This window comes from Pantherophis guttatus, chromosome 2, assembly GCF_059756535.1.
Source record: "Pantherophis guttatus breed Tessera chromosome 2, ASM5975653v1, whole genome shotgun sequence".
NCBI classification, from domain to species: Eukaryota; Metazoa; Chordata; class Lepidosauria; order Squamata; family Colubridae; genus Pantherophis; species Pantherophis guttatus.
The window spans coordinates 253,996,076-254,009,145 of NC_142064.1; positions in this window are offsets into that span (position 1 = coordinate 253,996,076).

Consider the following 13,070-nt stretch of genomic DNA (forward strand, 5'->3'; position numbering starts at 1 on the left):
CATCCTCTATTTCTCCCAGCCTGTACTCTAGAGCTTGGTCTCAGTGAATGAGGCCTGCTTCTTACAGAGAATAATGTTTTGCAATGCCTTTAAAAAAAGGTTAAGTAGTACTATTAATTTGAAAAACAAAAACATTTGTAGAAAAGATGCAGAATCCTTTCCTCATGATAATCCCACATAAAAGATCAGAATAAGAGATGGAAGCCTCCTCCACAGGCCTAGCTTGCCCCAATATGGGAACAACCATCCCAGGGGTGGGTTCTAAATTTTTTTACTACCGGTTCTGTGGGTGTGGCTTATTTTGTGGGCATGGTTTGATGGTCATGTGCCAATTTTTTAGGATTTAGCAGAGGTACTGGTCTACCAGGCTTTTAACTGCTTGCAGAGCTGTACCGGTCTACCCATTTGTTCTTGGAGCGTCCTGGTCTACCCATTTGTTTTTGGAGGCACCAGTCTACCCATTTGTTTTTCGAGCGCAATGGTCTACCACCACACTGCTTTTTAACACTGATCAGCTGTAGGGTGGCCCTTTGAAGTGCTGCGGCAAGAGTTTAAACAGTTTTTTTTTCCTTCTAGCCAATCAGCTGTGACTCTGGAGGAAGCAAATAGATTGGGGGTGGGGCCAAATAAAAGGTAAGAATAATATGGGGGGGCGGGAGGGCCCAGCTCCCAAACAAAGAGAACCGGTTCGGTGACGTCATATCGTCACCTCTACCGGCTTGGCCGAACCAGGCCGAACCGGGAGGAACCCACCACTGAACCATCCTCTATTCCTTGAGGAAGATCACCCAATGTTGTCTTCAACCTGCCCTTCACAAAGGACACCTCCGTTACTATTTATTTTGCATCAAAAAAAAAATCTGTTTTTACGACTCCTGCTGGCACAAATCGTGTCAGGTGGTCCAACTGCAATACAGGTAGTCCTTGACTTACAACAGTTCATTTTGTGACTGTTATAACCAAGTTACAACGGCCCTGAAAAAAAGGAATTTTTGACTGTTTTTCACACACCATTGCAGCATCCCCATGATCATGTGATTAAAATCCAGCCAATTAGCAACTAGCTCATATTTATGACGATTACGGTGTCCCCCGGGTCATGTGACCACCTTTTGCAACCCTCTGACAAGCAAACTCAACGGAGAAAGCAGATTCACTTTACCACCGTGTTACTATCTTAAGAACTGCAGTGATTCACTTAAGCAAAAAAGGTCATAAAATGTCTCATTTAGCAACAGAACTTTTGGACTCTATTGTTGTCGTAAATCAAGGACTACCTGTACTTCATTTCATTGTAGGCAATGCCTCTGTACCTGTTGTACTGGAGATAAAGAAGGTGGTGAAGCTTCTATTTGAGAACCACTATGTTGATGGACCACCTGGAGAACACCTTGACTTTGTGACTTTCCAGGCCAATGTTTTTCATATGGCAAGATAAGCTGGATCCAGAAGCAAGTTACAAACCCACAGTGACTTTTAATGATTTCAGAGAGCCAGTTTGATCCAGCTGTTAAGGCACCAGATTAGAAACCAGGAGACTGTGAGTTCTAGTCCCTCCTTAGGCATGAAAGCCGGCTAGGCAACATTGAGCCAGACACTCTCTCAGCCCAGCTCACTTCATTCACAGGGTTCTTGTTGTGGGGAAAATAAGGAATTGAAGGAGTATTGTATATGTTCGCTGCCTCGCGTTACCTATCAAGTAATAAAGGCAGGATAAGAGTCTAATGATATTTTGCTTCCAAAGCTTATTGCAGTTCCAACAACACAAAAGTCTCTGATTTACTAAATGTAGCATATTTATAGAGGCCTCACCTTCCCTACCCATTACCATTTTGCATGTTTGTGTGCCTTTATGTGTGTTTGTGTATGCGCGTATGTATGGGGGGGGGGCTGTAAAAGGCAGGTGTTTCTGTTGATGGAACAGGTGGCTCTTGTTTACCCTTTTTCCTAAACTGAAAGTACTTTTCTCTTTCCCTTCATAGATCTCAACCCTTAATGGCTGACTGCGGTGCTATAGGAAAGAAGGGAATTGTCGCCGATATGTGCAATTCAGAACTTTACTGGATTTGTCAGAAACTCTCGGTATTCATCTGAGGATTTGAATGCAGAATTAAAAATACACCCCCCCCCTTGTAAATGTTGGCTGCTTTTTTCAGCAATGGCTGTTCCACCCCAGAGCAAAGAGATGCTATCTGAAGAAACATCTGCTAAATCCTTATACCAGCCTGTTGTAGACGAGAAAAGAAGCTTAAAGAGAAGTGACGTCTAAATGAAGATGATTTTGTGGCATCCCCAGCCCATTAAAAAAAAAATGAGCCCATAAAAAAACACCTAGGCACAGTTCTATTATATTACTTTAAAAACAGAGTTCAATAAATGAAATGGAATAAGTTATACTTGCATTTTTAAATATAGACATATATAAAAAATATATATGTCAAATGAAAAAGAAACCTATGGTTACTTTTAGAGATGTTATAGTTGTTTCTACTGTATCTATTTTTATGCCTCCCAATGCACAACATCTTCAGTTTCAGATTTATAATTTCCGTCTTTCTTATTCTTGCACCGTTGATTTCTGAGACGGAGAAGGCTTCACCGTGGACTGGCCTATTCAGTCAAGCTGAGCAACACTGGACTCTTAACTCCCCATCATTTCTTCCCATTGGCTAGCCATGAAAACTAGGATTCTCAATTATTGTAGCTCATCCCTTTAATAAAATAAAATTACCATAATACAGATAGTCCTGGAATTGCATTCATTTAACAAATGTTTGAAGTTATAACAGTGCTGAAAAAAGTGGCTTATGACCGGTCTTCACATGTATGACCATTGCAGCATCCCCATGCTCACGTGATCAAAATCTGAGCACTTGGCAACCAGCATATTGCAATGTCAGATTGTCTTAACAACAGGGCCGGATTTTCCTATAGGCTAACTAGGCTTCAGCCTAGGGCCTCAAGATCAAGAGGGGCCTACACAGTGGTGGGATTCTGGGGGTTCTAGGGGGTTCGGCCGAACCCTTTGTTAAATTGCTGGCTCGCCCGCCCCTCGCCTCCCACCCGCGCGGCGCCAGCCTACCGTAGCCAGGGGTGGGCAATTGTGGCTCTTTTACAACCTGTGGCCTTCAATTCCCAGAATTCCTGAGCCAGCTTGGCTGTCTCAGGAATTCTGGGAGTTGAAGGCCACAGGTTGTAAAAGAGCCACAATTGCCCACCCCTTCCCTAGCCTGAGTTCCGCTGCCTGGGATCCACGTGGGCTGCCACATGGTTCCCCACCGGCTCCGGACGCAAGAGAGCAGGATGGAGAAAGCAGCTTCCACGCCTTCACTCACCCTCACTCTCTGCTCTGTTGGATCACCGGCCGTTCGCTTACCCTGCCCACTCCCCATCTATTGCTGCCTCCGATGGCTAGAGGAAAAAAAAACTTCAAATTCTTGCCGCGGGGCTTCAAAGGGCCGCCCTAGAGCCAGTGGTGCAGCCGAACCCTTTGTTAAATTGCTGGCTTCCCCGCCCCTCCACACCACTATTTATTGCCAATAAATAGTGGTGGGCGAGGAGCGGGCGAGCCAGCAATTTAACAAAGGGTTCGGTGTTTTTTTTGTAATTTTATTGGCCCCCGGAGCTTCAGCATAGGCTAATTGGCCTCCCAGCTCTCAGCTGATTTGTCTCAGCTGTTTTGCTCAGGGCTTTTCTGCTTCCTTGCAAAGAGGGCTGATTTTTTTCCCCCTAGCTATGCTGAGAAACGAAACTGAAACTGCTTTGCTGTTGCTGCAAGGTTGAAAAATTAGGCAGGCAGAATTCTTTTCTTTTTCCTCACCAAAAAAGGTAGGTGCAAACAATGGGAAATTTAGGGAAAAAGAGGAGAGTTCAGGATTTTAAAACACAAAAGAAAAAAAGCTCTATTTAACTAGGGAATTGTAATAATTGAGATACTATTAATTGTATATTTCTGAAAGCAGAAATGGTTAAGTTGTGGTTTGGAGGAATATATGGAGGAAATTATTTGGTTTATTATTATTGGTAAATATAATTAATGGATTTGTAAGAAATTGAATTGCATGGAAATAATTGGAATATTCATGTTCATATTGATTAATATACAAAAAAGGTAGTTATATAACTAATTGATTTATATTAAAATGTTGAATTTATATTAAACAACTAATATTACATAATTAACCAATGTGAGGATGGATATAAAAATAGATGACAATGGGAAGGGGTATAATATAGAATAGAAGGGAAAAATTGAATTTGATTTAAGATTAGAGATGAGGATGAAGGGTAATATTGGTTTTTTACAAAAATAGATGAGGAATAAATATGGCAAAAAGGAAATATAGAAATTGTAAATTTAATTGAAATGACTAAACACTGTTTAAATTTGTGAACCGGCCAAATACTCTGTTCAAAGAAAATACATTGTATGTTTGTATGTGTGTTTCTAATTATTGTTATTTATTCATATTTGTTCTCTTTTATTCTTTAAAGTTTAACAATTCATTCTTTATCCTAATATCTTTATATTTGTTTGGGGTTGGCTTTCTTCCCTTTCATCTTTTTTATTGTACAGCAATCTTTCTCCTCAAACCTACCACCTCTCTCTTTCCTTCTTACTTTCTCTTCCTCCCCTTCTTCTCCTCCCTACTTCCTCTTCCTTTCTCCTTCTCCTCCTCTCTTCCTCCCTCTCTTACCCTCCCTCCTACTCTAATTTCCCTTCCCTTCCTTCATCCCTCTCTATTGCTGTATCCTTTTATGCATATGGACTACTCAGAGGGCTGAAAAAGTTATTTTTGACTGGTCCTCGCACTTTTGACCAGTCCTCGAACTTACGACTGTCCTCACATTTTACGTTTTTGCCCTATCTTGTCACCATGGTGAAGAGAAGCAGTTGTGAAATGAGTGACATGGTTGTTAAGAAAGCTGCACGGGCATAAATGTGAGGATGGTCATAAGTGTGAGGACCGGTCAAAAGTGCGAGGCCCAGTCAGAAATGACTTTTTTCAGCTCTCTGAAAAAAGTCTATGCACATAGCCACGCCCACCCAGTCACATGACGAGCTACCCACGCCTACACAGTCACGTGACCAGCTAGCCACGCCCACCCAGTCACGATTGCCAAGCCACACCCTCAACTAAGCCACGCCCACAGAACCTGTTGTTAAAAAAATTGAATCCCACCACTGGTGAAAGGGCCTCATAAGTGGAATAGCCTAGGGCCTCTTTTCATCTAAATCCGGCCCTGCTTAACAAGCATGGCGATTTGCTTAACAACCATGACAACAAATGGTTGTAAAGTCAGATGCGAATCACTTATTGACATTGTTTAGTGATTGAATTCCAGTCGCAATTGTGGTCATAAGTTGAGGTCTACTTGTAATTCCTTTGCAGCACAGAATCTCTTTGAAGAAGCATGGATATACCACCTGGAAACTATATGTCATAAATGTCACACATTTAATATGTAGGAATCTATTTTTTGTGCCAACCGCCTCCTCCCAAGAATCACTCCATCTTTAACATCTGTAACACGATAGTGCTGCAAGGGAGGGGAAACTTCCTAATTTTTTGAAACCATATTGATGTGTGGGGGCCTAGAGTTGAAGATGCTCGCCTCCCACTCGGAAGGTTGAGAGTTCAGGTCCTAAGTAGCAGCAGATGTTTCTCTCCCAGGGCGTAAAGAGAAAATTTCTGCTGCAAATTCCATGTAGGAAGACATCAAGAAACACATCCAGCCAGTAAACACTCAGTTTCATTCAGTTGCTCCAACTGTACCTTGAACAAAGAGATTATAGGGTTATAAAAAGAAGGAAAAAAATGCTGGTCAAAATATCTTGAAGATTTAGGAACCTGCTAGTGTTCAGGCCAGCTGAGTTAAGATAGGGGAGATATATATATATTTATATATTTATTTATTTATTTATTTATTTATTTATTTATTTATTTATTTATTGGTTTGATTTATATGCCACCCTTCTCCAGAGACTCTGGGCGGTTTACAATGCATTAAGCAATAGCCTTCATACTTTTGTATATACCTGCTTAGTAGGGCTTTTGGGGGCCCCTAAGCAGTGTTCTTTTTTTATACAAAGTCAGCTTATTGCCCCCACAGTCCGGGTCTTCATTTTACCTACCTAGAAAGGATGGAAGGCTGAGTCAACCTTGAGCCTGGTGAGATTTGAACTCACAGTAATTGCAGGCAGCTGGTGCTACTTAACAGCACTTTAGACCGCTGCGCCACCAAGGCTCTTTAATAGAGTTTAATAGAGTTTAATAAAGTTCACAGATGCGAAAAAATGGTAGACAAAAAGACTGTAGAAAGAATACAGTCTGCAGTGGATTGTTGTAGGTTGTCTAACTTAAGGATCACAGGAAAGAATCAGTGGTGGGATTCAGCCAGTTGGCACCACTTCAGGAGAACTGGTTGTTAACTTTCTGAGCAGTTTGGTGAACTGGTTGTTGGAGGAAATCATTAAGGCAGAGAATCAGTTGTTATATTATTTGAATCCCACCACTGGAAAGGATCTTTCAGGGAGCTCAACGTAAACCAGAATTTCCTATCTTCTAACGAACAGATGGATTCGTTAAACGGCAGGGCTGCGGTGAGAGTCATAAATTTTAACTTGTGGACAGCAAAAAGACGAAGTCGTTTCAAAAGGAACTATGGTAAACATACATTTTTAGATAAGATGTAACCGTTCTTGCACCATTCCTCCTGTTTTTCACAACAAAATTCCAACTACTCCAGATGGCTTGGCCTGATTTACACTACAGGTAGTCCTCAGCTTACAACCATAGTTGAGCCCAAAATTTCTGCTGCTAAGCAAGACAGTTGTAGAGTTTCCTCCCCATTTTATGACCTTTCCTGCCAGAGTTGTTAAGGGAACCACTGCAGTTGCTAAAACAAATAACACCATTAAGTGAATCTGGCTTCCCCATTGAATTTGCTTGATAGAAGGTTGCAAAAGGTACGTCATATGATTCCAGGATATTGCAAACGTCCTAAATACGAACCAGTTGCCAAGTATCTGAATTTTGATCACGTGACCATGGGGATGCTGCAATGGTTGTTAAGTGGGAAAAATAGTCCAAAGTCACTTTTTTCAGTGCTGTTATGACTTTGAACAGTCACTAAACAAATTGTTGTAAATCGAGGATTACCTATTCCACAAAAGGTATTAGAGCAGGGGTGATGAGACCACGTGGCCAATTACATCATCATGCTATTGAAGCCCCATCCCTTTTTTTTATGTCTAAAACTGTTTCTCAACCTTAGCAGCTTTAAGATATGTGGACTTCAAGCTCTCAGAATTCCCCAGCTTAGCAACTCTCCAGAATATCATACAACTGAGTTGGCATAATTCTGACACCACACAAAGGATCTGCATGACTTGACTGAATCCGTAATTGGGGAAATTTCCTGATTTCCTCTGGCTTATTTAATAGAGAAGATCAGACAAGGAAGCGCCATTAAAGGTAATTATTCCTTAGCCTGCAAATTAGAAAAAGAAAAACCACCAGATTGTGATCTTCTTCTTCACCGTGGGATCCTTTCAGATATTTGAAGAGTATTCTCATAGACCCTGAGAGACACTTTGGTGTGGCAATTAAAAGTGCTGGATTAGTCCAAGAATACTGTGAAATTTAATTCTGCTTTACTGGCAGACTCTGGACCAGTGGTGGGTTCCTCCCGGTTTGGTCCGGTTCGGCCGAGTCGGTAGCGGTGACGATATGACATCACCGAACCGGTTCTCCCCCCCCGCCCTCCCCCCCACCCACGTTATTCTTACCTTTTATTTGGTCCCACCCCCAATCGATTGCTGCCTCCTGAGTCCCAGCTGATGACTAGAGGGAAAAAAACTGTTTAAAGTCTTGCCGCGGGGCTTCAAAGGGCCGTCCTACAGCTGATCAGTGTTAAAAGCAAACAAATGAGTCGGGTCGTAAGTGTGAGGACTGGTCGTAAGTGCGAGGACCTTCCAGAAATGACCTGACCAGCTAGCCATGCCCACCAAGTCACATGACCTCCAAAATAATAATAACAAAATAAGCCACGCCCACAGAACCGCTAGTAAAAAAATTTAGAACCCACCCCTGCTCTGGACTAACTCTTCTCTGTTAGCCACAGGTAGAATATACTGCCAAACCACTTCTGGAAATGCTGCCCAGAAAACTGCATATGCTTATCCTTAAAGTCAAAACTGGCTCAACAGTGGACATGTATATTTATAAGAATCCATCAAAGCTAATACATTTAAAATAAATAAATTGAATGTATCATACCTGAACACCCTGATTTAAAAAAAACCACTCTGCTTGGAACAGCCTATATCCGTGATGGTGAACCTATGGCACACGTGCCAAAGGTGGTACGTGGAGCCATATCTCTGGGCACGCGAGCGTTGCCCTAACTCAGCTCCAGTGCGCATGCGCGTGCCAGCCGATTTTTGGGCCTTCTGGGCTCACCGGAAGTCAGGAAACGGGCCGTTTCCGGCTTCTGGAGGGGCTGTGGGCAGGGTGGGGAAGGCCGTTTTCGCCCTCCCCAGGCTCCAAGAAAGCCTCTGGAGCCTGGGGACGGTGAAAAATGGGCCTACCAGGCTGTGCCATTGCGTGCCAAAAGTGAGGGAAGCGTGGGGGGGTCTTGTACGCATGGTACATTGAATTATGGATGTGGGCACGTGCGCATGCAGCCCCCCCACGTTCCCCCTGCTTTTGGCACGCGACAGCAAAAAAGTTAGACATCACTGGCCTATATTCTTAGTTGCCATATTAACGATTCAAATAATTTTAGTTAGGACTTGAGTGTTTGAGTTTCCACCAGTCTTAAACTGTGAATCTATCTGTACATTACTCACACGTAATAATAATAATAATAATAATAATAATAATAATAATAATAATAATAATAATAATAATAATAATAATAATAATTTTATTTCTATACCGCCCTTCTCCTGAAGGACTCAGGGTGGTGTACAGCCTATTTAAAAACACAGAAACAAAACAACAATTAAAATTTAAAATCATTAAATAATTAGGCTCCAATTAAAATCCCAGAAATTTAAAATACCCCAATTTAAAACGTTATGTTAATAGCCCGGCCTGGCGGAACAACAGGGTCTTCAGAGTGCAGCGAAACACCCGGAGGTCGGAGATCTTACGTATTTCCGGGGGCAGTTCATTCCACAGGGCTGGGGCTCCCACAGAGAAGGCCCTCCCCCTGGCTGTAATAATGGAAATAGAACAACTGTGGCAAAAGAAAGTAAAGGGAAGTATTAGCTGGCTTGGATGCAATCCCAAAACAGCTAGAGCACCACATTGGCATTGACCAAATCACCCTAGGTCAGGGGTCGGCAACCTTAAACACTCAAAGAGCCACAAAGGTCCTTACCGGAAGCCCACCATTCAATTCTGGAGCTAACCGGAAGTCCGCTTCCCACATCATAGAGTCTCCTCCCAGCACGATGTCCTTTTTCCTCTACCGGTCCTAACCGAAAGCCCTATCAACTGTGGAACCGACTGGCAACAGGGAGCCGCAGCAGAGGGATGAAAGAGCCACATGTGGCTCCAGAGCCACAGGTTGCTGACCCCTGCCCTAGGCCAATTGAAAAAGGCAGCTTTACTTAGAACATTCTGTAACACCATCAATTCAAATCTGTCTATCCCAGGTCCTTGGGATGGACTCAATGGGTGAATAAAAATGCCAAATCCAGTCTGAACATCTGAGTGACTGTGTGACAAACCATAATAATAAATCATAACCAATCATAAGACCTGCTATATACTGTAACAACATGACACGAAAAGGAGGAAACGTATTGTGATATCACAAGACAACCCTGGCATTTTCTATTTATAGTCCAATGCTGGTCTTAGGTACGTAAGCCATGGGGTTTGCATCGTGACATCATATTGCCTATTTCACCATATGCCTCCCATGCGTCCCCCTCGATACTTCTGATATCGCCTTTTTTCTCTAACCTTGAGGTCACACATTGTCTGTCTGTTTCAACCCAAGTTACAGATTCAGACTTGGTTAATCAAAAGCCCTGGAAACTAAGAAACAAATTGGACACTGTACTCATAGATAGATCACTAATAGATAACTTGGACATGTTATCTAAGGTGAGGTCTGACCAGGGGTGAAATGCTCCCGGTTCGAACCGGATCATCCAATCCGGTAGCAAGGGCGGTGGGTGGTTCAGAGAACCGGTAGCAAAAATCCCTCCCCCCTCCCCCGCATGCCCAGCTGAGCTGCACAATCATCAGAGGCTTTTTTTTTTAAATTTTTAAAAGCATTTTTTCTACAACCTCTTCGGCTGAAAAAATGCTTTTAAAAGTAAAAAAAAAAGCCTCTGATGATCGCGCGGCTCATCTGGGATCCTCAGAGGCTTTTAAAAGAAAAAAAGCCTCTGCCGATCAGGCAACTCATCTGGGATCGTCAGAGGCTTTTAAAAGCTTTTTTTTTTTTCTACAACCTCTTCGGCATGCCCTGCTAAACCATTTGGATTTGGCCAGACTCGTGCAATATGGACAACATTGAACTGAATTCAACAGTAGTGTCAACATTCTGACTAACGAATCCAAGCAAATCAGAACGCCGAGACTTAGATCTCTCTCAAAGAATTGCTTTATTGGGCACATCATATAGGCACCATTAAATGTAAAACCAACTCTAAATATTTCCCACTATTTCAGTATCATTAAAGTAGCAAATGATCCCCTCCCCAAGTATCGCAGGTCATTGTGCAGTTGGGTTCATTGGTGGGCTCCTTAGGCACTCCTCTCCTAATTCATCCAACATCTGTGGAGATGACCTTGGTTCCCACGAGAGAGAGAGGTAGATGTCATGGGTGCAACACAGATGGGGCTTCAATCCCACCAGCCAGCTACCATTCTTTCACTTACACACTCCAGACACTCCTTGAAGATTCCAACCTTTTCTTTTTTTTTTTAAATAGTTTTTATTGAATATAAATATTAAAAAAGACATACGTAACATATACACAACAAACATTTATACAACATATACACAAAAAGAGTATAATTTCTTCTTAAGCATTTTTTCAGAGTGACGTTCTACAATTCTACTTATAATATATTCCTTCACCTCTCTTTAATCTAATAATATTTTTTATTACATATATATGTATCAATCGGTAATATATCCCCTATATTTTTTGTATATTTCTAGTTTTTAACCAATTATACCAATTATTCCATATTTTATAATAGTCTGATTCTTCTTTTTCTTGTAATTCTTTGGTTAACCTATCCATTTCAGCACATTCTAAAATTTTCCCTATTACTTCTGTTTCACTTGGTATTTTTTCTTGTTTCCAAACAAGATTCCAACCTTTTCAATCAGAATAAAGCTTGGAGGTCTTCTAATCCAACCCCCCAGCTCAAGCCGGAGACCTTATACCATCTCAGACAAGTGACTGTCTAGTCTCTTCTTAAAAGCCTCCAGTGATGAAGCACCCACAACTTCTGAAGGCAAGCTGTTCCACTGGTTAATTGTCCTCCCTGTTAGGAAGTTTCTCCTTTGATTAGTTTCCAACCATTGTTTCTTGTGCTGCCCACTGGTGCTTTGGAAAATAAATTGAATCCCTCCCTCCCCCCCCCCGGTCTTCTTTGTGACATTTCAGGAAAGTCCCGTTTCAATGTCTGTACTAGTGAGCCTGGGGAATTCTTAGTAAATTTGCAGGGAATTCTTAGTAAATTTGCATGTGGACAGATAACAGCAGGCAGAAATAGATAAGAAAGTTAGAAAAACTTCGGTTTTTATTTAAACGAAATGCATGACAATTAGTGCATTCGCCGCAGTTGTGATAAAATTTGTGGATAATAAATAGCTGCAAACTGAATAGAAGCGAGCAGTTGTGATGGGACTGCCTAAATCACAAATGGTATTATAGGATTCAGCAGCAGTAGTTTCCACATCATGGGGAAAAAAATGATTCCTCTCCATTCCACATCAGTCCAACTTCATGTGAAAGGCTTTGTCATTTGTGGAATTGAACTGGCAGGAGCACTGAGCTGAATAGCGCTGAACCCTATACCATGGATGACAAACTCACTGCGTCACATTGCCATCACATGATGTTTTGCAACGTTTCCCCCATTCATGGAACTGGAGTGGGTGTGGCCTGTGCGTGACTTATCTGGCTCGCAGGGTACCAGTTTGACACCCCTGCCCTATACCCTTTCAGACAAATGGTTGTCCAACATCATCTTAAAAACCTCCAGTGATGGAGCACCCACAACTTCTGGAGGCAAGTTGTTCCACTGATTAATTGTTCTGTCAGGAAATTTCTGTTTAGTTCTAGATTGCATCTCTCCTTGATTAGTTTCTATCCATTGCTTCTTGTCCTGCCCTCAGGTGCTTTGGAGAATAGCTTGACTCTTTCTTCTTTGTGGCTGCCCCTGAGATATTGGAACACTGCTATCATGTCTCCCCTAATCCTTCTTTTCATTAAACTAGACATGCCCAGTTCCTGCAACTGTGCTTCATATGTCTTAGCCTCTAGTCCCCTAATCATCTTTGTTGCTCTTCTCTGCACTTTTTCTGGAATCTCAACATCTTTTTTAATCTAGTGGCAACCAAAATTTGATGCAGTATTCAAAGTGTGGCCTTACCAAGGCATTATAAAGTGGTATTAACACTTCATGCGATCTTGGTTCTATCCCTTTGTTAATGCAGACTGTGTGTTGGTTTTTTAGCAGCTGCAGCACACTCCTGGCTCATATTTAAATGATTGTCCACTAGGACTCCAAGATCCTATTGTAATTACTATTACTGAGCCAAGTACCATCCTATTCTATACTTGTGTATTTGGTTTATCTTGCCTAAATGTAGAAACATACTTTTTTCACCATTGAATTTCATTTTATTAGCTAAGGTCCAGTGTTCAAGTCTGTCAAGATCCTTTGGTATATGGAGCCTATCTTCTGGAGTGTTAGCTATTCCTGCCACCTTGGTGTTATCTGCAAATTGGTTGAGTTCACCTTTTTTTTTTCAAAAAACGTTTATTAAAATTTAAAATATTAAAATAGTAATACAAATACATC